At 41.4% G+C, this 25940-nt stretch overlaps 1 long non-coding RNA gene across 1 annotated transcript; it reads left to right on the forward strand.

Moving 5' to 3' along the window:
* The first annotated feature begins 20519 nt into the window (after nt 1-20519).
* LOC142046230 (uncharacterized) lies at nt 20520-21789 on the forward strand. Its single transcript, XR_012655124.1, has 2 exons — nt 20520-20713; nt 21304-21789. It is a non-coding gene; the product is annotated as an uncharacterized LOC142046230 (long non-coding RNA).
* The last annotated feature ends 4151 nt before the right edge of the window (nt 21790-25940 follow it).

Here is a 25940-nt window from a genome sequence, read left to right on the forward strand (position 1 = left end):
CAATGCAGGCCACAGAATCTCACTCACCCACTCCTGTATCAAATCTGTGCCTGAACCACTGAAGTCCTCAAATCATGGTTTAAAGATATTAAGGTGCAGAGACTCTTCCAGCACGTGACCTATGCCCCACGCTGCAGAGAAAGATGAAAATCCCCCAGGGCTTTTGCCAATCTGCCCTGGAGGAAAATTCCTTCCCAATCCCAAATATGGCGATCAGCTAAACCCTGAGCATGTGGGCAAGACTCACCAGCCAGCACCCAGGAAAGAGTTCTCTGCAGTAACTCACATCCCACCCCATCTAACATCCTATCGCAAGCCATTGGGCATATTTACCGCTAGTAGTCAAAGACCAATTAATTGCCAAAATTAGGCTATCCAGTTATACCATCCCCTCCATAAAATTATCAAGCTTAGTCTTGAAGCCAGATATGTCTTTTTCCCCGCACTTTCCCCTTGGAAGCTGTTCCAGAACTTCACTCCTCTAATGGTTAGAACCTTTGTCTAATTTCAAGTCTAAATTCCTGATAGCCATTATATCCATTTGTTCTTGTGTCCACATTGGTACTGAGCTTAAATAATTCCTCTCCCTCCTGATTTTTCCTGTGATATATTTAAAAGAGCAACATATCTCCCCTCAGCTTCTTTTGGTTAGACTAAACAAGCGAGCTCTTTGAGTCTACTTTCATATTACAGGTTTCCATTCTCGGATCATCCTACTAGCCCTTTTCTGTGCCTGTTCCAGTCGAATCATCCTTCTTAAACACGGAAAACCAGACTGCACACAGTATTCCAGAGGAGGTCTCACCAGTGTCTTGTATATGTACTACGTTCTCCTTATCGCTACTGGAAATACCTTACCTGATGCATCCCAAGACGCATTAGCTTTTCACGGCCATATCACATTGGGGTCATAGTTCATCTTGTGATCAACCAATACTCTGAGGTCTCTCCTCCTCTGTACTTCCAACTGATGCTCACCAGCTTATAAAATAGTTCTTTGTTATTAATCCCTTTATGAATTGACCTTGTACTTTCACTATTAAATTTCATCTATTGTTATGACTCCAGTTTACAAGGTTATCACACCTTCCTGTGTGATATCCCGCTTCTCTGTATTGCAGTACCTCCCAGCTTTGTGTCATCTGAAAACTTTTTAGCACTTCTCACTTTTTGTGCCAAGGTCAGTAATAAAAAGATTAAATAAGATTGGGCCCAAAACCGATCACTGAGGAACTCCGCTAGTAACCTCCTTTCAGTATGACCCATTGTAGTCTCCTCTTTAACCAGTTCCTTATCCACCTTTCAATTTTCATATTGATCCTCATCTTTTCTAATTTAGCTAATAATTCCCCATGTGGAACTGTATCAAATGCCTTACTGAAATCAAGGTAAATTAGATCCACTGCATTTCCTTTGTTTAAAAAAAATCTGTTACCTTCTCAAAGAAGGAGATCAGGTTGGTTAGGCCTTTTGTAAAACCATGTTGTATTTTGTCCCAATTACCATTGACCTCAATGTCCTTGACTACTTTTTCCTTCACATTTTCTTCCGAGACCTTGCATACTACAGCCTACAGCCTGCATGTGAGCCAATTAGTATACAGCCCAATTCAACCTGTGGCCCAGTTGTGTGCTAAAGACCCAGCGGGGGCTGGCCCCACGTGGTGGGGGTCCAGGGCTTCTGGTAGGCCTTGGGGTTCAGGGTTTGTACCAGCACTGCCAGCCAGCCTGTTGGGGTCTGGGCTGTCGCCCAGCTGCCTTACCACCCAGCCCAACGCAGCCAGGTCCAGGTCAAGGCTGCTGCTCGGCCCTACCCAGAGGAGTGCAAGGTCCCTGCCACCAGGCCCCCACCCAGGGCTCTGTCCCTGGCCCCACTCTGTGGAGGGGTCTCTGGACTGGAAGCACTGGCCATAGGGGTCTGTGGAAGGGTTCATGCTGAGGGGGCTGTGGTTCTCAACCTGTGGCCCAGATAACATGTTGTAGGCCGCATACGTGGCCCACAATGATAATAGGTTGAGAACCACTGATCTAACTGAATCTTAAGAATAAATTAGATTAAACAATGTAATTCTATAGCTGACTTGGAATTTGACCCAGATATTGGGGTTAACAACTCCACTATTGCTTATCACAATCTTTATTTTTCAGTCTCTTATCTAGAAGTCAATGGCTACTAACACTACATTGGGTATCTGGTTCAGCACTCAACAAAAGGGAATTGGCTTAGCTGCACTGAAGTTAGGGTGACCAGACAGCAGGTGTGAAAATTCAGGACAGGGTCTGGGGTGGGGGTGGAGGGGAGTAATAGGCGCTTGTATAAGACAAAGTCCAAAATATCGGGACTGTCCTTGTAAAAACAGGACATCTGGTCACCCTAACTGAAGTCAGCCAGCTAGGCAGACTTACACAAGCTGAGGATTTGGCCTACCATCATTTGCATCACCAACACCACTTCCAGCAGTACTTTAGGTTTCCTTAGAGGTTGCCAGTCAAGTACTGTACCTGCCTACTATAGTGTGTAAAGTCAAGCGAGATCAGAGCACAAGATGGTGTTGCTGCAGGCTATAAACAGTTACATTTTTGTCATGCCTTTGAAAGTTTTCTCTGAACATAGTTTTGTCATGCACATCATCAACCAATTTTTATATTAGTTGGAAAAGATAAATTGATTATCAGAGTTGGTCTGTCAGAATATGCAGTTCCATCAAAACCAAAATACCTCATGAAATCAAGTCTCTCATGGAATTCCATGTAGGAGGAAAAAACAGGAAGAGTTCCAACAATGTCAGAATTTTGTCATTTTGTCATTTTCAGAAAGAAACATTTTGATTTTTCACTTTGAAATGGCTTTGCATTTCAATTTTTTTTTAATTTTGTGTTATATGTTATACTATAAAATAAAAAGGCAATAGCAAAACAAAATATTTCATATGACAAAATGAGGCATTTTTTTTAATTTTTATTTTTCTTTGGAGAAAAATTTGAAACTTTTGGTTTTCACTTTCTTTTGGTATAAAGCCATATTCTGAAATCTTGAAATACTTCACAAAACAGAACCTTTGTCCCCTCTGCACAGTTCTACTGACAATATTATAGAAGCAAGAGACTATCTGCTTTATTATTCTTTAAACTTTTATAAGTTAGAAGTGTGTAAATAGTATATAAAGGTAGTAGGCCCAAAATTTTAACCTCTTTTTATCATCTTCTATCGCCTTGTAAATTTTACATAATATTAATTTTTAAATGCGGAAAAAATCTCAAATATATAAATAACAATACTAACAGCCTAGTAGAAACTACAATGTTTGTTTGGAGTAAAAATATATTCAGTAAAGAAACAGATTTAAGTTTCCACAGGTTTAATGCACAGAAAGAAAGAACTGGTTTAATAAATGATGAAAATTAACCTTAGTGTACATTTCATATTTACTGGCTTCCAGTTGATGAGGACCACATCAGGAGATGAGGGAACTTGGCACTGTATTAGGGCCTTCTTTCTTTGGCATTTTTAGGTTAGCTCTTACTGTACATTTCACCATCTTTTTTCCACTTATTGAAATGGATTGGGGCAAGCACCGATCGATTCATATACCTCAAGCTGTCAATGGGGAGGTGGGGAAACTTTCCTTGTTTTTTTGTGTCTTGAATAAATCTTTTTTCTGTCTTGTAACTTTGTGTGGAACCTAATGACTGACAGATTGCAAAATAGTCATGTTTCATATCTCCAGGCACATTAAGGAGAAATACTTTAACTCTAAGAATATTATTTTAAATTACTCTTCTTTTGATGATGTCTTAAAGTTTTCCTTGAGAGAGAATACAGCAGGCCTGATTCACATTTTATTCTTTAGGCCCCTTTAACCTGCCTCTGTATAAATGACAATAAGGCTCAATGTGTTTGTGTTTTGTCACTCTGTACTGAAATGAACAGATTGGCTGCCAGTCTCAAAAGGCTATGATACAATCTTTATACATATGAAGTTGTAGTACACAGAAACGTAATTGTTACATATCTCCCATCTCATGCTTTAGATCAGCAGTGCGCAACCTGTGGCTCATGGGCCACATGTGGCCCATCAGGATAATCCACTGGCGGGCCACCAGACAGTTTGCTTACATTTGCAGTGGCCGTGGCCCAGTGGCCGTGGTTCACCATTCCCGACCTATGGGAGCTGTGGGAAGTGGTGGTCAGCACGTCCCTGCAGCCCGCGCCCCTTCCCACAGCTCCCATTCGCCGTGATCAGATTAGTAAAAGCAGCAAAGAATCCTGTGGCACCTTATAGACTAACAGACGTTTTGGAGCATGAGCTTTCGTGGGTGAATACCCACTTCATCAGATGTAGGTAGTGGAAATTTCCAGGGGCAGGTATATATATGCAAGCAAGCTAGAGATAACGAGGTTAGTTCAATCAGAGAGGATGAGGCCCTGTTCTAGCAGTTGAGGTGTGAAAACCAAGGGAGGAGAAACTGGTTCTGTAGTTGGCAAGCCATTCACAGTCTTTGTTTAATCCTGAGCTGATGGTGTCAAATTTGCAGATGAACTGAAGCTCAGCAGTTGCTCTTTGAAGTCTGGTCCGGAAGTTTTTTTGTGTGCAGGCATGGACGCTATAAGTGTCGTGCCTTACGATCGGTGGCCAGCGCGAGGTCCTGAAGGTTTTGTTATTGCCATTTCCTAATATATCTGATTTGTGTCCATTATTCCTTTTCCGTAGAGACTGTCCAATTGGGTCTGATCTGTACATAGCAGAGGGGCATTAGCTGGATCATTTGATGCGGACTATTACATTTGTGTGACCGTGCAGGTGATGAACTGTGTGTGATGTGGCTGATCTGTTAGTCCTGTGATTGCTTGTCGCTGGTGCCAGATATGTGGGCAGAGTTGGCATCGAGATTGTTGCATGGATTGGTTCCTTGAGCTCAGAGTTACTGAGGGGTGCGGTGTGGCTAGGTTATGGTGGCGAATACATTTCAGTTGGACCCCAAGGCCTTGTGAAAGTGGGGATCAGTTGTCCAGATGGGTGGTAGATCGGCTGATGATCATTGGAGGGGTTTTAGTGGGTACTTGTATGTTTATGGCCAATGAGTCCTGTTGGTTCCCTTTCTTTTGGGTTTGTCTGCAGTCGGAGGCTCGTGGTACACGTCTGGCTTCTGTTCGATCTGTTCTTTTCCTGTTTGCCTCGTCGGGTATTGTAGTTTTTGAGAATGCTTGGTGAGATTTTGTAGGTGTTGGTCTCTGTCTGAGGGGTTTAAAGCAGATGCGGTGGTACCTCAGTGCTTGGCTGGTAGACAATGGAATTCGTTGGTAGTGCCGGATGGAGCTGGAGGTATGAAGGTAGGCATAGCAGCGGTAGGTATTCGGTATTAGGGTGGAGTTAATGTTGAGCCCATCACTTATTTGCACCGTATGTCTAGGAAGTGGACCTCCCATGGTAGATTGGTCAGGCTGAGGTAACCTAAGTAGTTGCAGAACGCACATGCCATCCACGCCTAGAAACCACCGCTGACATTATATCAAAGAGGCTGTTAAAGAGATGCTGTTTGTCATCTATGAACAGGTCTGACTACAAAAAGGAGGCCGCCAGACAACCTCCAAGTTACAAATTCTACAGGCCACTTCCTCAATTCCACTGAGAATACACTACGAAACTGCACCATTACTCAGGACATTACCTCCACTAAACCGGAACAAACACATCACCCTCAGGGCCTACCAGGCACTCTACTTTCTACTCCACACCAAGATCCACAAATAACCCGGAAACCTCACTGGACGGGCCCATCTCAGTTTCTGTGGTGCTTAGTTCTGGCACTCATCACTGAAGGCTGTCTGGATATGTGGGACTCTCTACCTCAGCCCCTTGCCGCCAGCACTCCACTATCTACCGTGATCACAGTGATTCTGAGGAAACTACATGCGATTGGTGACCTTCCAAATCACGACCTACACCTGGTGATCGAGTGGCGCTTACACAAACATCCCACACATACAGGCTGGAATACAAGCGTCAGGAACAGTTCCCCTGATGATGCACACACAAGTTTGGCTGGAGACTTCTGTGCCTTTGATCCTCAACACAGACTATTTAGTTTTGATGGACATATATATCTCCAGTATCGTGGCACCTATGGGCCCACCCCCGCGGGAGTGCCCCACTAATATGGCAATTATTTTTTATGGCGACCTGAGCAACGTTGCCTTAGCTCTGCGTCAACTCATGCCCCTTCTCTACCTACGATACATTGATGAGTCTTCTCTCATCTGGACTCCATGAGAAAGAGGCTTGGAAAATTCCACCACGATTTCAACAGCTTCCACCCCACATCAACTCAGCCTGGACATCACATCGGGAGGATCAACTTTTACACCATGATGCAAATAATTGTGGTCACGTACACCACCCTATATTGAAAATAGCACTTACCGGACCACTTTGCCTACCTTACTCCTCCAGCGTTCCATCGCGGGCATATCACACGAATCCATTGTTACAAGGCCAGCACTTGAGGTCAACACATCTGCTCTAACCCCTTCAGATCAGAGACACACCTACAAAAGTTCCACCAGGCAGTTCATCAGAACTACAATACCACACGAGGAATAACGGAAACAGTTATCACGAGCCAGCGGTGTTTATCCAGAGCCTCCTACTGCAAGGACAACCAAGAAAGAAACAACGAGGACTTCACTGCCATCACATACAGTCCCCAGCTAAAACCCTCCAGATTGCGATCACTTCAGATCTACAAACCACATCTGGAACAAGACCCACACTTTCACAAGCCTTGCGGGGTGGCAGGCCAGCCCGTCGCCACAGATCTACCTGCCACCTGACAGTATTCTCACCAGTAACTACACACGTGCACCATAGTAAGACTCTATCTCAGAACCAATCCATGCAAACAAACGCTCGATGCAACTCTGCCACATATCTACACGCAGCGAGCACATTCACAGGACTAACCAGATCGCCACATCATCCCAGTTCATTACCTGCCAGTCACCAATGTAATATACGCCATATATTGCCAGCAATGCCCCTCTGGCTATGTACATCAGCCAAACTGGACAGCTCTACGGAAAAGGTAAATGGACACAATATCATATATTGAGATGGCATATATAAAAAACCTGTACGCGAGAAACACTTCAACCTCCCTGCAACTAATAGCAGACGTCTTAAGTGCATCCGAGCAAAAAAACTTCCGGACCAGACTTCAAAGAGGAAACTGGCTTGAACTGTCAGTTCATCTGCAATTTGACACCGATACGCTCAGGATTAAACAAAGACTGTGAATGGCTTGCCAACTACAGATCCAGTTTCTCCTCCCTTGGTTTTCACATCTCAACTGCTAGAACAGGACCTCATCTTCTCTGATTGAACTAACCTCATTATCTCTAGCTTGCTTGCATATATATACCTGCCCCTGGAAATTTGCACTACCTGCATCTGACGCAGTGGGTATTCACCCATGAAAGCTCATGCTCCAAAACATCTGTTAGTCTATAAGGTGGCACAGGATTCTTTGCTGCTTTTACAGATCCAGACTAACACGGCTACCCCTCTGATATGTGACAGATTGACATTCATATAAAATAATTGTACATTCTTATAATTAAATACATAGGCAACCTGCACACTTACTCTTCCTCCTGAGACTAACAGGTGAATAGCAGGGACTATGCTTTTCCAAGTGAGTGCAAGGTTTAAATATCCACCTGCACTACCAGATTGCTGCATCTCTAGTGTTTTGAGATTTTTCAGCTCTGACTAGCAGTAATTTATAGCAGCTCACACTATAACCACTTTCTTTCCTAGCTCCTTTCTAAAGAGTCCTCTTGCTTCTTTACCTCTATTCTCCTTGCCCACGGTAGCATCAAAGTTTTTTAAGATGATGAAGTGGGCTGTTTGATCTTTTTGTAGTGTTTCTGTCTTGATACAGTACATTATCTCACGTACCACTAGATGATACCTGGAAAAATACCTGAAAATATAAAAATAATCATATGAAAAGAATTTCATTTTGCTTCTGCATTTTAAAGCAAACTTAAAGAGCCACTGACAGCTCCTGGAATGAGAAATGTTCTATTTAGAAATCATTCTTTTTTTGCATATTTCTCTCCTCTTGTTCTTTACCACTGAAGACATTTGCATGAGAACAGGATCTTTGTTTCCTAGGAGTTCATCTGCTCCAGCTGCTTATTCAGGAGGATTGGGATTCTACTGCTTGGATAGGGATTTTTTTGTTTTGTTTCTTTGTCTTTATGTATTTCAATCTCACTCAACACTTTAGAAGCTCACAATAATCAAGAGGTGTTGAATGTCTCATTCTTGTAAGGGGAGTGAAGGAATAGAACTCTTTCTTCATCGCTTATTCCAAAGGAGAATTATAAATTGGACCAGAAGATCTGAGTTCTTCATGTTTTGGATAGGAACTGGCTCCTTTTTTATATGTTTTGCTTTCAGGGTGTAAGTTTGGAAACTCGAACCTGCAAGTCGGTGACTCCTCACTCTGGCCCAATCCATCAAACTCTAAGTCTGTAAGTAAACAGGTTTTCGATTGGGGCCAGAGTCCACAGCGTCTTGCAGGACTGAGAGCATGGTGAGTTAATAATACAATAGGACACCTGAGTCAGTCACGGTAAAATGAGAATCAAGTAATGTGCAGAGTCTGTTGCTCAAAGTGAGACCCCAAACTTCACTCATCACTCATGCCAAGCCTGGAAATGTTTTCAAGATTTGAAAAAGCCTGATTGCTTTTCCCCCTGCCATCTCTGTATCAGAACCAAAAGGGGTAAGAAGATTTATGAAGGCTGCTTCCTTGTGTTTCTTTGATCCAGGCCAAAAACTGAAAATAGTAGAAGCATTTGTGAAATTGTGATATTGTAGGTTCCCAATCCAAGGTGCCAATTCTGAAAGGAGCGTTGCATGTTAGGGAGATCATGGAAGTGAGAGTGGCTCAGCAACAGGCAAAGGGATCTGCTTACTTAGAATTCCTTGCAGGGCTCAGGATAAGGTCGTCCAAACCTTAGGGTGGCTACCCAAACTAAATTGAACCTCTGAACCTCATTAGTTCTCAGTCACATCCAGTGTATAAGTGTGAGTTTAGTAAATAATGGCCCTGTTCTGAAAAGGACCAGGTTCACTGTAGAAACAAACAAACAAAAAGGCAGTAGAGTGCTCTGGAATCTGACCACCAGTCTAATGTTCCCAAATACACATAATGATTAGATTTAATAAACTTGTTTTTGTAAGTGTACACTAATTGATTATTTCTTTCTACGTACTGCGGATACCAGGACAGGAGGGGTTGCAAATACTTTGGAGGATAGGATTAAAATTCAAAATGATCTGGACAAACTGGAGAAGTAGTCTGAAGTAGATAAGATGAAACTCAGTAAGGACAAATGCAAAGTACTCCACTTAGGAAGCACCAAATCAGTTGCACACATACAAAATGGGGAATGACTACCTAGGAAGCAGTAATGCAGAAAGGTATCTGGGGGTCATAGTGGATCACAAGCTAAATATCAGTCAACAGTGTAACAATGTTACAAAAAATGCAAACATCATTCTGGGATATATTAGCAGGAGTATTGTAAGCGAGACACAAGAAGTAATTCTTCCGCTCTACTCCACGTTGATTAGGCCTCAGCTGGAGTATTGTGTCCAGTTCTGGGCACCACATTACAGAAAGGATGTGGACAAACTGGAGAGAATCCACAGAAGAGCAACAAAAATGATTAAAGGTCTAGAATACGTGACCTAATAGGGAAGATTGAAAAAATTGGGTTTGTGCAGTCTGGAGAAGAGAAGACTGAGAGGGGACATGATAACAGTTTTCAAATATGTAAAAGGTTGTTACAAGGAGGAGGGAGAAAAATTGTTCTTCTTAACCTCTGAGGATAAGACAAGAAACAATAGCCTTAAATTGCAGCAAGGGTGGTTTAGGTTGGACATTAGGAAAAACTTCCTAACTGTCAGGGTGGTTAAGCACTGGAATAAATTGCCTTGGGAGATTGTGGAATCTCCATCATTGGAGATTTTTAAGAGCAGGTTCGACAAACACCTGTCAGGGATGGTCTAGATAATACTTAGTCCTGCCATGAGTTCAGGGGACTGGACTAGATGACCTCTCGATTTCCCTTCCAATTCTATGCTTCTATGATTATGAATTAAAGGACTGGAAGCTGAGGACTTCAGGATCTAGTAATAACTTAGGGGTCTTTCAGATGCAGATCACTGGCTGAAATTCAACTTGGGTCAGTAGTAACACTAATTGTCATATTCTAAAGTTGTCCAGTGGCCTATATGAAGTTAGAGGATTGACATGTCTACAGATCACAAATGCAACTGCCATTAACAAAGCCTCTAAAAGAGACCAGAGATTGCATGGCCATGGAGAATGAACTGACAATTCATCTTCAAATCAAGATAAAGACACATAAGGGAACTGTGCACTGCCACTTCTTATGCTCTTCTTATGGTAATTATTACCATTTATTATTTGTTGTGTACTGTGTTACAGTATCACCTAGAGGCCACACTCACAGACCATCCAGTTTATATACAGGTAACAAAAAGACAGTACCTGCATCAAAGAGTTTAGTCTTAAGCCCCAATCCTTTAAGATGCTATGACCAGCTTACAGGATCAGGTCTGTATAATGTGACAATAGACAACAGGTGGATAGAACAAATTGGATATATATAGGATGAAAGTGAAATGACTGCTGGGATATCAATTAGCGGTGTCCAGTTGAAGACCACTACAACTGGAAAATGAAATCTGCTACCTTTCCTGAATACTAATACATTTGTAGGTAAAAATGTAAAAGGTGGCATATATTATAGCTACTATTTTATTATGAGTAATGACTATGATGGGTTTTGTAAATTAATTTTCAGACTTCTCAGTTTAATTTTAATAAGCAGGCTGTTCAGTATTGGAAGTAGTGAAATCTGGAAAAAAAATTACAAGCTCAATCTGATGAATATATATGATCACATCTGGCAGCTATTAAGATATATACACAGATAAAAGTTCTTAACATTTAATTTAGGTTATATCACACATTCATATTTCAATAATACTGTAAATGCTCTGTTTTTTATCTGGGTTAGAAGGCAGGCAGTGATTCTTTTTATTCTTCATTGGTATCACTTTCTCCTTCATTTTCCTATTTCCTCTTCTTTTTGATCTGTTTTGGTTTGTTGGTTGTTTTTCACCTCCCCTCATAGATTTCTTTGTATTTACAACAAACCACACAGACATTACAAAAAGATCCATTTGACAAACTTAGTTATAGATTTACTGATTTATTTGTGAAAGCGATCTCATATTTACATAATTTTTCATTACAAAGGATCCCAGCATGATTTAGAAACTTAATAAAATGTTCACTGGGATTGTTTCATCCAGTGAAATGCAGCTATAGTTGTGGCTGAAGTGAAACAAAGCCACAGATGAACATCCTGGAGTTTACAATAAGGCTATTTCTACACTACACAGCTGTATCACTAAAAGGCATGCAGTGTTGCCACTGTTCGTCAGCAGGAGAGAGCTCCAGGGGGGCTGGAGCAATTTGTATAGTGGGGGTGCTGAAAGCCATTAAACCAAACTGTAAACCCTGTAGATAATGGAAACCACTTCAAGCCAGGGGGTACAACGGAAGTCCAGCCCCCTAGTTCCAGCACCTATGGAGAGCTCTCCTTCCAACAGAAAACTTCCACCCACAATGTGCAGCATTTGCTTTATTGGCAGGAGAGTGTTCCTGCTGACAAAGCGCTGTGCATACCAGTGCTTGTCATCGGCAAAACTTTTATCTTCGGGGGGCTGGTTTTTTAACACCTCCGAAAAACAAAAGTTTTATTGTTCAGTTTCCAGTGTAGACAAAAGACTAAGATAGTAAGCTCCTCGGGGCAAGGCAGGGCCTGTGTTTTTTGTATGTTTGTGCAACACATAACACAATGGAGCTTTGGTCCTGATTGAGGCCCCAGGGCATTGCTGCAATATAAATATTTAAAAACTTGGAAAATACCTTATATAATTGAAACTGCCAAGGAAATTTAAGTAGGTGCAATGCAATCACCCAAATTGGAATTTGGCAAGAATCTGAGAGTTACTACTCCTATTCTTTAAAAAGTGCCAAAAGATCTTTAATCAATATGAGTAGCTAGCACCTTTAGTTTTACATTTTACTTGAAAGATATAACATATGGTAGCACAGGGATCCCTAAAATATTGCTAAGGCATTGGTGCAGCACTGATTTTGAAGAAAGGATAGCACCTACCGAATCACCAACGCCTTACTGTGTTCTTTAGAGGTGTCCCATCAAAGTAATAGAATCCAGCCCTGTTTAACTTACAGGATCACAGTGCCAAGTGGTATGGTGACAGGCATCTAACGTTTGCCCCTGTTTAAAATATCTTTTGCTTTTTATTAACAATATTGTCCAATTTACTAGATGCATGATCTGCACACAAATTCTGACTTCAGCTGTTAACGTATTTTCTGACCACTCAACATTCTATTCCAGGATAGATAATAAGACTCAGACCTTCTGCAGCATATGTTGGCTGTCCTTTTGGTTTATGCCCTCAATTTCAGTCTACCCTGCCACAAGTTGTTCTCTCTGACCTACATTGTGTAGCCTGCTGTAGAATTGTTCTTCAGTGGAGATGGAGAACAACTGATCACCATCCTCTTTGTAACAGCCCTTAAAATATTTGAAAACTGTTATCAGATCCTCCCTCAGTCTTCTTAAGACTAAACATGCTCAGTTTTGTTAACCTTTCCTCATAGATCACGGTTACTGCACTTTTTATCATTTTTGTTACTCTCCTCTAGATTCTCTGCAATTTGTCCAGATCTTTTCTGAAGTGTGGTGCCCAGAACTGGACCCCACACTCCAGCTGAGCTCTCACTAGTGCCAAGGACAATTATGTCCAGTGTTTTACGCACAAAATTCCTGTTTCTATACACCAGAATTATCTTACCCCTTTTTTTCAACTACATCACATTGTCGACTAATCTTAAACTTGTGATCCACTATTACCCCTAGATCCTTTTCTGCAGTACCATCTAGCCAAGTATTCCCCATTTTGTAGCTATGCATTTGATTTCTTTTCCTTCCAAAATGAAGTATTTTACATTTACATTTATTGAATTATATCTCTTGTTGAATTCAGAAAAAAATCTCTAATTTTTCAAGATCCTTTTGCATTCTAATCCTGTGCTCCAAAGTGCTTGCAACCCTTCCCAGCTTGATGTCATCTGCCAATTTTATGCGTACTCGCCACTCCATTATTGAAGACATTAATAAAAGTATTGAATTGTACCAGACCCAGGACTGACCTCTGTGGATCCCACTAGATACATCCCCCCAGTTTTACAGTGAACCATTGTTTGCTACTCTTCTAGTACAGTCTTTCAACCAGTTGTGAACCCATCTTACAGTGATTTCATCTAGGCTGCATTTTCTTAGTTTCCTTATGACAATGTCATGCGACACTATGAAAAGCAATGGGTCTCAAACTTTTGTACTGGTGACCCCTTTCACGTAGGTAGCCTCTGAGTGCGACCCCCCCCCCCGATAAATGAAAAACACTTTTTTTATATATTTAAAACCATTAAAAATGCTGGATGCAAATTGGGGTTTGGGGTGGAGGCTGAGAGCTTTCAAACCCCGTGTAATAACCTTGCGACCCCCTGGGGGGTCTTGAACCCCAGTTTGAGACCCTCTGATGAAAAGCTTTACTAAACTCAAGATATATCTGTATTCTGCTTCCCCACCATCCATTAGGGCAGTAGCCCAGTAAAAGAAGGAAACTAGTTTGGTGTGACATGATTTGTTCTTGATAAATTCATGCTGGTTATTCCTTATTACGCTATTAGCTTCCGTGTGCTTACAAATTGATTGTTTAATAACTTGTTCCAGTATCTTTGACTTTGCCATCCAGTATATTTGCCTTTCTCCATTTCTCTGGGATCTCACCTGCCTTCCATGAGTTCTTGAAGATAATTGCTAACGGTTAAGAGATTGCTTCAGCTAGTTCCTTAAGTACCCTAGAATGAATTTCATGAGACCCCGTTAACTTGAATACATCTAACTTACCTAAATATTCTTAAATAAGAACATAAGAACAGCCATATTGGATCAGACCAAAGGTCCATCTATCCCAGTATCCTGTCTTCTGACAGCGGCCAATGCCGGGTGCCCCAGAGGGAATGAACAGAATGGGTAGTCATCAAGTGATCCATACCCTGTCGCCCATTCACAGCTTCTTGCAAACAAAGGTTAGGGACACCATCACTGCCCATTCTGGCTAATAGCCACGGATGGACCTATCCTCCATGAACTTATCTAGTTCTTTTTTTAACCCTGTAATAGTCTTGGCCTTCACAACATCTTCTGGCAAGAAGTTCCACAGGTTGACTGTGCTTTGTCTGAAAAATACTTCCTTTTGTTTGTTTTAAAGCTGCTGCCTATTAATTCCATTTGGTTTCCCCTAGTTCTTGTGTTATAAAAAGGAGTAAATAACACTTCCTTATTTGCTTTCTCCATATGCATCATGATTTTATAGACCTCTAACATATCTCCCCTTAGTTGTCTCTTTTCCAAGCTGAAATGTCCAGTCTTATTAATTCTCCTTGTGATGGAAGATGTCCATACCCTGATAATTTTTGTTGTCCTTTGCTGATCTTTTCATTCCACTATTTTTTTTTGAATGGGGCGACCACATCTGCATCAGTATTCAGGTGTGGGAATCAGGCGGATTTATAGACGGCAATATGATATTTTAATGTCTTTATTACATAGACTCATAGACTTTAAGGTCAGAAGGGACCATTATGATCATCTAGTCTGACCTCCTGCACAATGCAGGCCACAGAATCTCACCCATCCACTTCTGTAACAAACCCCTAACCTATGCCTGAGTATTGAAGTCATCAAATCCTTCCCTTAGAATTATGAAATGTATATTTTATGACTGATTTCACCTAATTGCCTTTAACCTTCAAATTCACTCCCTATTCCTCCCTGTTGGTTAGAATCAAGTCTAAAATTACTGTACCCCTGGTTAGTTCCTCCACTTTCTGCAACAAAAAGTTGTTCCCAATACATTCCAATAATTTCTTGGAAAACTTGTCTTTTGCCTTAATACTTTCCCAATGGATGTTTATGTAGCTAAAGTCCCCCATTACTACCAGGTCTTGTGTTTTGGACGTTTTTGTTCTTTGTTCTAGAAATAATTTATCCACTTCCTTTTCCTCATTTGATGGTCTGTAATAGACCTCTAACATGACTTCACCACTGCTTTTTTTTGTTACCCCTTTTATCTGTACCCAGGGACTTTCAAGTGGTCTGCCTCTCATCTCTTTCCAGACCTCGTAACACCTCCTCCCTTTTTTTATCATGCCTGTCCCTCCTGAACTAGCTATACCAATCCCTCTATAACAACCCCTCGATACCAACATTCCAGTCATGAGACTTATCACAGAAACTTGGTGGGATACCGAGTAAGTCAACTTTTCGCTCATGGACTAATACTTCCAGTTATTCCTGTTTATTTCCACATTCTTCACACTTGTTCCTCTGAAGAATTGCTGAACATCTTAAACTTTTAATGGGAGTTCAGCACCTCAGAGGATCAGAGGCTTTTGTTTTGTCCTGGTCAAAATCTCTTTACCTGAAAATGGCCTGTTTTAGAAGTGAAAATTTTCTGCTAAAATTCTTTTATTCTTACTACGTTGTTCCAGCTGTTCTATTAAAAATTAACTCAAGAACTGAATTTTTTTTCAATTTTTAAAAACCAGAAAAACTGAAAATTTTTGAAAGCCAAACATTTTGAGTTTATGATTTTTCATAATACAAACACAACCTGGAAACCTCTGAACAATTTTTTTCTTTGTGGGGGGGAGACGACTTTTTTCCTCTTTCAATTTTGTGTGTATGTGTGTGTGTGTGTGCATGGAAAATACTCTATCACTGCCATTGTACTATGTCTTACAATATCTGAAACACCTGAACTGATTACTCAAAATGCCTCTAGTATTTACTGTAAAGATGCTACAATAAATTGTAAATTTCATCATAGGTGCTGACCATGTTTTTTCCAAGGCTGGAGCACGCACAAAAAAAAATTAATGGGTGCTTAGCACCCACTGACATCCAAGCTTCCCTTCCTCCTCCCTTCCCCCAGTAATGCTCCCCCGATCAACTCCTCCGCCTCCCTCCCAGTGCCTCCTGCATGCCATGGAACAGCTGTTCAGGCATGCAGGAGGTGCTGGGAGGGAAGGCAAGGAGTGGGGATGGGGGCGCACTTGAGGGATGGGCAGGAAGAGGCGGGGTGAGGCTTTGGGGGAAGCGGTTGAGTGGGGATGGGGTGGGGCGGGGGAAGGTTGGGAAGAGGTGGGGTGGGAGTGGGGGCTAGAGATAAAGGGTGGAGCGGGAGCCAGGACCGGCGCTAGGGTTTCTTGAGCCCTAGGCACATGGCCATTTCGCCACCTCCCGCGCTGATCCCATGGCTTCGGTGGAGCTGCTGCAGTCATTCCTGCGGAGGGTCCGTTGGTCCGTGGCTCTGGTGGAGCTGCCGCAGGCATGCCTGCGGATGGTCCACTGGAGCCGCGCAAGCAGCTGACCGTCCGCAGGCATGACTGCGGCAGCTCCACCGGAGCCACGGACCAGCGGACCCTCCTCAGGCATGCCTGGGGCAGGTCATCTGAAGCCGCCTGCCACCCCCCCGGCAAAATGCCGCCCCCCGAATAATCCTGGTGCCCTAGGCGATTGCCTAGGCTGCCTAAATGGTAGCGCCGGCCCTGGCGGGAGCATGGCCTGGGGCAGATGGGGCATCGAGCGTCCCTAGGTAAAGAGGAAGTTGGTGCCTATAGGACTAGTCTTGTACTTAAAGTTGGGAATGTGCCCAGATTTTTGCTGAATCAAAGCTATTGCTTTCTATGAAATTCATTTAGTTAGATCTCAGTATTCTTTCCAAATTTCCATAAGAAATAAACAGGGGTTTTTTTGTTTAGAATAGCTGAAACATGCTTTCACATACTAGAATATGCCTCATTAATGGATCTATTTCTTGTCTCCAACAGGTTCTTAAAGAAAGTAATAACAGTATTTCAGCAATGCAACTTTCATAGAAGACTGTCTGTGGTACTCAGTTTTCATAGCCTGGGCATGAAATAAACTTTTAAAGAGTCCCTTTTACAGAACACACTTTTCTGTAGTTGTATCGTAATTTTATTGAAGACAAAAATCTATGCCAATAACAAAAGTCTTTATGACTGCACTGAAAAACAAATATTTAAATCTAACATTTATCCTTTCCATTTTTTATTTACTTTTCTCTTTAGATTCTTGTTACCAAGCACAGCACTTGCTATGTTCCTCTTTGACAGGTAAATATCAGTGAGTAGCGATGTTAGTCTGTATCCACAAACACAACAAGGAGTCCGATGGCATCTTAAAGTCTAACAGTTTTATTTGGGCATAAGCTTTTGTGGGTAAAAAAACCACTTCTTCAGATTCATGGAGTGAAAGTTACAGATGCAGGCATTGTATAATGACACATGAAGAGAAGGAAGTTACCTCACAAGTGGAGAACCAGTGTTGACAGGGTCAATTTGATCAGGGTGGATGTAGTCCACTCCCAATAATAGATGAGGAGATGTCAGTTCCGGGAGAGGCAAAGCTGCTTTTGTAATAAGCCAGCCACTCCTAGTCCCTATCCAAGCCCAAGTTAATGGTGTTAAATTTGCAAATGAATTTTAGTTTTGCTGTTTCTCTTTGAAGTCTGTTTCTGAAGTTTTTTTATTCAGGTATACAGTAGCTACTTTTGAATCTGTTATAGAATGTCCAGGAAGTGTTCTCCTAGTGGCTTTTGTATGTTACCATTCCTGATGTCCGATTTGTGTCCATTTATTCTTTTACGTAGGGACTGTCCGGTTTGGCCAATGTACATGTCAGAGGGGCATTGCTGCACATGATTGCATATGTAACATTAGTAGACATGCAGGTGAATGAGCCGCTAATGGTATGGCTGATGTAGTTGGGTCCTCTGATCGAACTGGCCCTGTCAACACTGGTTCTACATTTGTGAGGTAACTCCCTCCTCTTCTTGTGTCATTATATAATGCCTGCATCTGTAATTTCACTCCATGCATCTGAAGAAGTGGGTTTTTTTACCCACGAAAGCTTATGCCCAAATAAATCTGTTAGCCTTTAAGGTACCATCAGACTCCTTGTTTTTTTGACAGGTAAAAAAATGTATAATAAAACTGAAAATTTCAGGTTTGATTTTATTATACTCTAACAGTTTAGACCCCATGCCATATAAAAGGCTGCAATTTTCCACTTGCTTGATAAAAGAAATGTATTTGCTTTGAGATGTGTTCTTGTATTTTACATTTGCTGGCTCATAAGCCACTAGAAATTTCTGAAGATGAAAACATAAATTGAAGTACTGAACAAGGTCATTCTGCTGGCAGACCAACCTAATCCAAATTATGGGGCTAAGTTATGACAGTACCAGCATTGTTTTTCAGCCAAGGTATGTTTTGTAGTTCTTTTCTTAGTAATGTTTCATGTATTTTGTTTTACTGCAATAAAGAGAAATGGACAAAAATAAGAACCAACAAGAAGTGAATTTCAAGCCAAAACCCTGATGTAATGTTGCTGAGTTTAAATATAGACAATTACCACACTTCAGATTCCATTACTCTCTGGGCTTTGCTGATATCCCATGATGAATTTAGATCTGTGAGAATTGATATAATGTTGTAAAAATAATATTTGTAAACTTTTTTGTTCTGAACAACTGCTCAGTTTGATCATATTTATGCCACTTATCAGTTATTCCCATAGTTGTATGAACAGAGTTTTGTTCACAGAAATGTTTGAGGGACTAGCTAACAGTTTAGGGAGGGGTATGCTAGGGCATGCACTGGGGCAGGAAAGGGCAAATTTTAGGAGGCCCTGGAGCTGCCCTTATTTGCCTGGCACCCTTCTGCTCAAATTCAGGACTTGGAAAGGCACCTATGTAGGGATATTAAAGAAGGTACTAACAGTGATTCCCCCAAGTGACAGTGACCCCCCAGTTTCACCAAGTACAAAAAACTTTTAGTTCTTCTGTTAAAATTTGTAAGCTCCTGTCTGGAGAAACCATTGATGGTATCTGTCTTGTGAAAGATACTCTATTACTATGTAAAACTTACAAACAAGTTCATTGACTTTGTTCTTGAAGTAAACACTATGTTACCTGTAATTGATACAATTTAAACAAATGCTATAAGCCGTTAAGTGACTTTCACTTCATTGTAACAGCAACGGCTCCTAGGCACACACCCCGAAAGTGGTGGAGACAGTAAATTAAAATATGTTAAGATATGGAATGTATGTTGATGAATGCTTGATGTACATGAATGGTTAGGGAGGTGCCAACTTAGAAAGGAAGTATCCATCAGCCAAAGAATGTGTCAAGTGGACCACCAGACAACCCCCAGAGGGTAAATTGGGATCCACCCCAACACCTAGAAGGATGAGAAACACAAACTTTGGACAGAGTGGAGCCACCAGGAATGTGCCACTTTAGACAGTGTGGAGCCACCAGGAATGTACCATCTGCTGATTGAGTCAGCAACAGCAGGATGAAACAGCTCCCATAGACTAACATAGGAATTCATTCCTATAAGAATGAACTCCAAAAACTGAGGACTTTGAGTCTCTGGTTCTGCTGCCAGCCTCCAGGAGCATCAGGTGCATCTGACACAGACTCAGCTCCATCCTCATCACCAAGATACCTGGCCAGTAACTTGAGCTACTTCTAGGCTGGTAACTATAACACCTATACAGAACTTGAATGAATGATTGTGTGAATGAATATATATATGTGTGTGTGTATTAGGAATAAGTAGAACTAGGAATAAGTAGTCAAACAACGTTGTTTACTTTTATCTTTTGCTTTATTATTATATTTACAATAAATGTGGTATCTTTGTCTTATCCCTCTTAATAAGATCCTGCTGGTTTTTATTATATTGGTACAACATTTTGGTGGAGAATTGCAAAAGGGGGAATATTGATAAAGAAGCCTCAGGTATTGTAAACATTGGTGTGCACACAGCCGGCTCTATAGAGCGCAGTTCTATTTTTGGTTAACCAAAGCCTACTGACCTCCGGAGTTTAGAAGCTTTATAAAAGAGCTCATAGAAACTTTAAGCTACAATTAATCATATCCAAAGTGTTCACTGAGAAATCAGGAGTAACAAGAGCCTATAGGGCAAGGTAAAGCTGCTTGCTGAACGAGACCAGGGGTAGCAGGATATGATAATTTCGGCTGTATCACTCGCTGCAAGGGTTCAGGGCTGACGAAGGAAACTATACATGTTAAAAATGTTTAAGAAAAGACAAGGGAAAACAGTCTCAGAGGGAGGAATGAAGTTTGAAGGCGCTCCAACCTCACCTTTTGTAAAAGAAATAACACCCTTTAAACAATTCTTCAGAGGTATGGGCACAGTCCTTGGACTGAACAAGCCCTTGCAGATGCTTGCTCTATTTCGGATCTAGAGGATAGAATGGCCCAATATATCCTCATATGTAAACCCCTAAATGCAGCAAAAAGAGACGCTGCAGGGATTTGGCTGCTGTGGGAGGCTTGTAATGACAACTACCTCCGCCTAACAGCCTGTAAAGAGGAGAACTTAGTGTTTCTCGCTCTAATCCTGGGAAGGATTTTTATAGTTGGTGTATAAATTCTCGGTAGTAGTAGGCCGAGTGATACATACGGAGGCTTATTGTCTCTCCCTCTGGCCCGGAGAGGGTTAAGTTGCTCCTTCAGGAGTTAAAAAGGAAAAATTGCTCTTTCAGGAGTTGTAGGTTGCTCCTTCAGGAGTTAAAAAGGGAAACTGCTCTTTCAGAAGTTGTAAGCTGCTCTTTTAGCAATTAGGGTTTATAGTGCTTAATATTTATCAGTTTGGTTTTGTTGTGGTTAGTTGTTGCTATATCCTAAAAAAAAGCAAAACAACAGATTGGCTAGGTACTTATTAATATATAAACCCTCAACTCTGATGAAAAAGGAAGCAGCCGCAGTTTGGCTTCTATGGAAAACCTGTAATGAGGTATTCCATCAATTGGCTAAATGCAAAAATGAAAAACTGCACCAAAATTTACAAGCCTCTGCTGCAAAAGCAGAGAAATAAAAATGTATGTAGTACACAAACCCAGTTAACTGCCCTTAAGGATGGGTACAGAGAATTAAAACAGCACTCTCAAATCTTACAGCAGCAGTAACATCAGAAAAAAAAACATTTGAGACCCCAGAAGGGACAGACTTTTGGGACCCCTCTGGAGATTGGGAAGGGGGATATTTGGGTAGATTCCTTCTCCCATGGCCAGAATGCCATTGCAACAGTAACAACAGTGCCTGCCTCTGCCTCAGACCTCCAGGCCATGGCAAAGCGGCTGGGGATTTTAAAATGAAAAAAAATTAAACTCAAAGAAATGCAACACTTAATTAGCATTTGTGCAGCCCCAAGTACCAAACACACTGAGGCAGAAACTAAACAGGGTCTGCCATGTGGGAGCACTGTGCTAATTTGTTTCTAAGCTTCTATCTTTCAGGCTCTGAACCAGAACATCAGGAGAGCTGATACCAGCTGAAGAATTATAAAATACCATGGTTATAGTGTCGCAACAAAGTCTGTGTTCAGTGTTCTGTGTTGCATGTTCTGTGTCTGTCTCTAGTGGTGTCCTGTGCTAGCACTGGATCCAGAAAAAAAGGAATACTACACTAGACAGGGCAAATGTCTTTTCCTCTCTCTATTTCCCCCATGTCCATCCAACTTATCAATCACCACTTGTGACCAAAAGACGTTGGTCCCCAGTGCATCAGGTTTATTTTTTGTTAGGTTCTCTAACAGTCATTTTGTTGTTAATTTTTGTTATTAATACATTTGCTTATATTGCTAATTCCACACTTTCCTCTATGCACTCTGGTTCTACTTCCCCAAGCCCTGAAGGGTAGTTCTTGGGCCCCCATAACCTGTAAGACCTGCTCCCCATTATGTTCCTGTGCCAAGCTCAGTTTGGCTGGAATGGGGAATGGGGACATGGTGATGGTCCAGTGATTAGGGCACTAGAGTAGGACTTGGGAAACCTGGGTATAAATTTGTGGTCTACCACAAACTTCTTGTATGATCCTGGCCAAGTCACTTAGTACATCTGTGTCTCAGGTCCGCATCTGTAAAAGGGGCATAATAACATTCCCCTCCTTCACAAGTGTTGTCAAGATGAATGCATTAAAGATGCTGAGGCATTTTGATAGCATGGTGATGATTGCCATATAAGTAACATAGACAGTTTTTTAAGAGGCTTGCAATAGCAGTGTAAAAAGAACATGTTGCAAAATGAGGATATGAAGACAAACTGGGAAAACACAGGCCTCTAAAGAGACAGATTCCTGCATCACTGAGATGAAATCTCTCTAAAAGAAGAAAATTGATTTCAAATGATGATTTTGCTGAGCTTATTTCCTTCCTGGGAGACTGTTGTCAGTTGTGCAAGCCTCACATTGAGTATGTGATAGTGAAACCACTCCACGGTTCAGATTATAAATAATTAAAAGTAAGCATAATAAAATGCAAAAATCAAGAACAATAATTGCTAATAAGCAGCCTCTGTGTTTGTTCTTACATAAATTGCCTTCAGTTGTAATATTCTAATTCTAAAACTTAATTAGGACTAGTTCCAAAGTATTCATCAGTTCTGTAACTAAGGAAACTAAGCCCTTCTCCTGCTTTCTTTCTTTCTTTTTTTTTATTATTAACATGCAGAGGCTCCAATTTTGAAGAAAGGTATTGTAAATTAATTCAGCAGTGTCACCAGACATGTAATTCCCAGTGTTTAAGAAAGCATACAGCAAGCTCAAACCCAGGTATTTTCATATTGTGTGGATCAAAGATAATGTGCAAATAACACAGAGGGCGTTTCATCCAAGGATCTTGAGGCACTTACAAAAGTAAGTATGTAGTAACACCATCACTATTTTAGAGATGGAGAACCTAAGCCTAGAGAGATGTGACTTTTCCACACTCATATATGGAGTTAGTGGCAGACATGTAGGATGGTGTTCCATCCAGTGCATGGGGCGCACCTGTCCATGGAACCAGAGGCAACTGTCACCAATTTATTTTAATCTCTTCAGCTCTCTTAGATGATTCTTTCCTCCTCCTCTCTCAAGATCCAAGTATAGATTTGGAGGAGAAGATTGTTCAAGTTATTTCTGGAATAATAATGTTCTCAGCTATTTCAAACAATCCAAGAGCTTCCAGGGGTCTAAGCATTTCTGGACTCCTGCTGAAAGTTGTCTCCGTTCCCACCACCACACCAATTGAAATGGTGCCACTGCACAAAATTGTGCAAAGTGAGTGAGTGAGTTCAGTGCACCCACTGAACTAAGAGGCTACATCTGTCCTGGGATGAGACTCTTAATGCCCATTCTTGCAAGACGGGGTGCAACCAGAATTTTCCTATGGAGGGGGCCCAGTACTCTTCCCATGCAGTCCTGCACCCAGCCCCACATACTCCCTTACCCCAGGCTCACACCCAGCCCTGAGCTCTACCGCTGCCCCATGCCCGATCCTGAGCTCTCATTCCTACATGATGGTATCCTTTGCTGTGCAGGGGAAGCCATAGCTAGCAAATATTTTCATTTGCCCAATTGATGTGAAAAGCTGACACATTAGCTTTATGGGAAAAATGTATTCATTTGAGGCTGTGACCTTGCTAACAGCTACGCACATGTGTTGGCTGCCTTCTTGGCTGACATACCAAGGACTGAATGGAGGTCCTGTAGAATTAAAAGCATGAGCTGCTCCAGCTTGTGCTAAACAACTGAGGCTGTCTAATGGGTGTGATGACAGACTTATATCCTCTGTAGACCAGGCACAGGGTGGGAGCAGTATCAGGGGTATGCTGATGCTTAATATTACTGATTTGAGCAGTCCAGCTACTCACTTCAGGGGTTCAGCACATGTATAAGTGTCTTCAGAGTGAGAGCTAAAGGAGGAAAGTTAAAAATGGCGATAAAAGAGGAGAAGAGAAAGCCTCAGTACAGCTCTAAAAGAACTACAGGGTGGTTATGACGGCTGCTTTCTCTAGTCCTTGAGGGCTTGCCAAGCCTTTTAGCTTTAGAACAGGGACTCGAGAGAAAATTTTAAAATGTTTTTTGATTAGAAGAAGCCCTCATTTTTGAGAGAGAGAGAAAAAGGCTGCTGCACCTGTAAAAATGATGAGCCTATGGAAAGGTAGAAAGAAAGAAAAGTCCCATTAGAGGGACAGAACAGTGCACTTATAAAGGGAACAGGATTGTTGCTCCAGGGAAGGTTGTTTATGGTTTCAGGAGGGTAAGTGAAAGATGGAATAGATCAGTGTAGAATCAGGAAAAGTTAATAGAAAACTTTCCCTTTGTTCTCTTATTAAAAGTTAAGATGGAAAAAATGTGTGAAGAATAATGTATAGAATACAATGGTAACCATATCAAACTTTCCCACCGATTTGTTTGATTCTTGCTGCCTAGCTAAAGAACAGACTCGACTACTTCTTTTATTAACTGAAAGTGTGGTAGGCGCTGAACAGATGTATATGAAGACACGAGCCTTCTGCTCCACTGCCGTGCACTTTTTGCAGCCATTTACACATTTGCAAAGTGCATGTTAGATGCTAGGGAATCACAATGAGATCATTTTAAACACACTTTGGAATTGTTGGATGAAATTTACCCCATATAAAGCCCATGAACCACTTTAATCCATGTAAAGCCTCCAAATTCCTGGGATTAGACTAAATCTCTATAATCCTATATTTAATTATTTAAACATCCTATGGTATGTCTACTCTTAGCATTTTTCTATTGAATGTGAACAAACGATGCTGGGATTTTCCAGAGAGCCTAAGGGAGTTGGACCCCTTCCTCTTTTGAAAATCCAAGCAGGAGGTAGCTATGCCAACATGGTTTATTTACTCTCAGTAAATAATGATTTTCCATCTTTTGAAATATTTTGTATCTGATGTAATATTAGTTTCTGCATTTTGTGGGTTTCATTTTTATAAAAGAAAATATCTAATAAACTGGCACCCCCAGTTTAAAATGGTCTCTTAAGCAACAGCACAAATGTCCCAACTGGACTTAGTGGAGGGAAAGATATTACAATCTTTGGAAAAGGGGAAAGAGGGAAGGCAGGTTCAGCTCCCCAGGAGCTTTCCCCTGCCCTCCACATGGTAGTATCATGTCTTGGTAGGCTGGGGTAGGGGTGAAGGTGAGGTTTCTCCATATGCCCCTGTCACTCATTTGGCTGGTCTGTGAGGAAAAAGAGAATTGATTAGCTCTTGCAGCCCACCCCAACCCACTGCTGTATATGAAGCCCTCACAGATATGCAAATCCATCCTTGTGGCTGTGTTCCATTCTGCTGCTGTGTCATGATAAATGAACATTAATATTTCTGGTCCAAAAAAAGATGGCTTCATTTTCCCAGTTAGCTTAATCAGAAATTTCACTTTACCTTGTTAAAACATATCATATCATGACAATTCAAATCAATCCCTCTTTACAGAAGGAGATTATTATCCCCCTTACTTTACTTCCCCTTCACAAGCATTAACATTTTCCTCGATGTTTAAAAAAAAATATTCTCACTGAATTCTCACAGGCTGCAGATAGTCCAGGTAACTCATCACCCTGCTGTCATACATAAAATTATCCCAGGCTTAGTCTGCACTTGAAAAGGTTTGCCAGTATAACTTATACCAGAAAACCTTCTACTGTAGCTACATCTTATACCGGCATAGCTTATACAATCTAAATAAGTTATACTGGCAAACAAGAGTAGAATAAGCTGCATCTACACTGGGGCTTTTGCCAGTAAAGACATCTGTA

The sequence above is a fragment of the Chelonoidis abingdonii genome, chromosome 2 (assembly GCF_003597395.2).
Source record: "Chelonoidis abingdonii isolate Lonesome George chromosome 2, CheloAbing_2.0, whole genome shotgun sequence".
NCBI classification, from domain to species: Eukaryota; Metazoa; Chordata; order Testudines; family Testudinidae; genus Chelonoidis; species Chelonoidis abingdonii.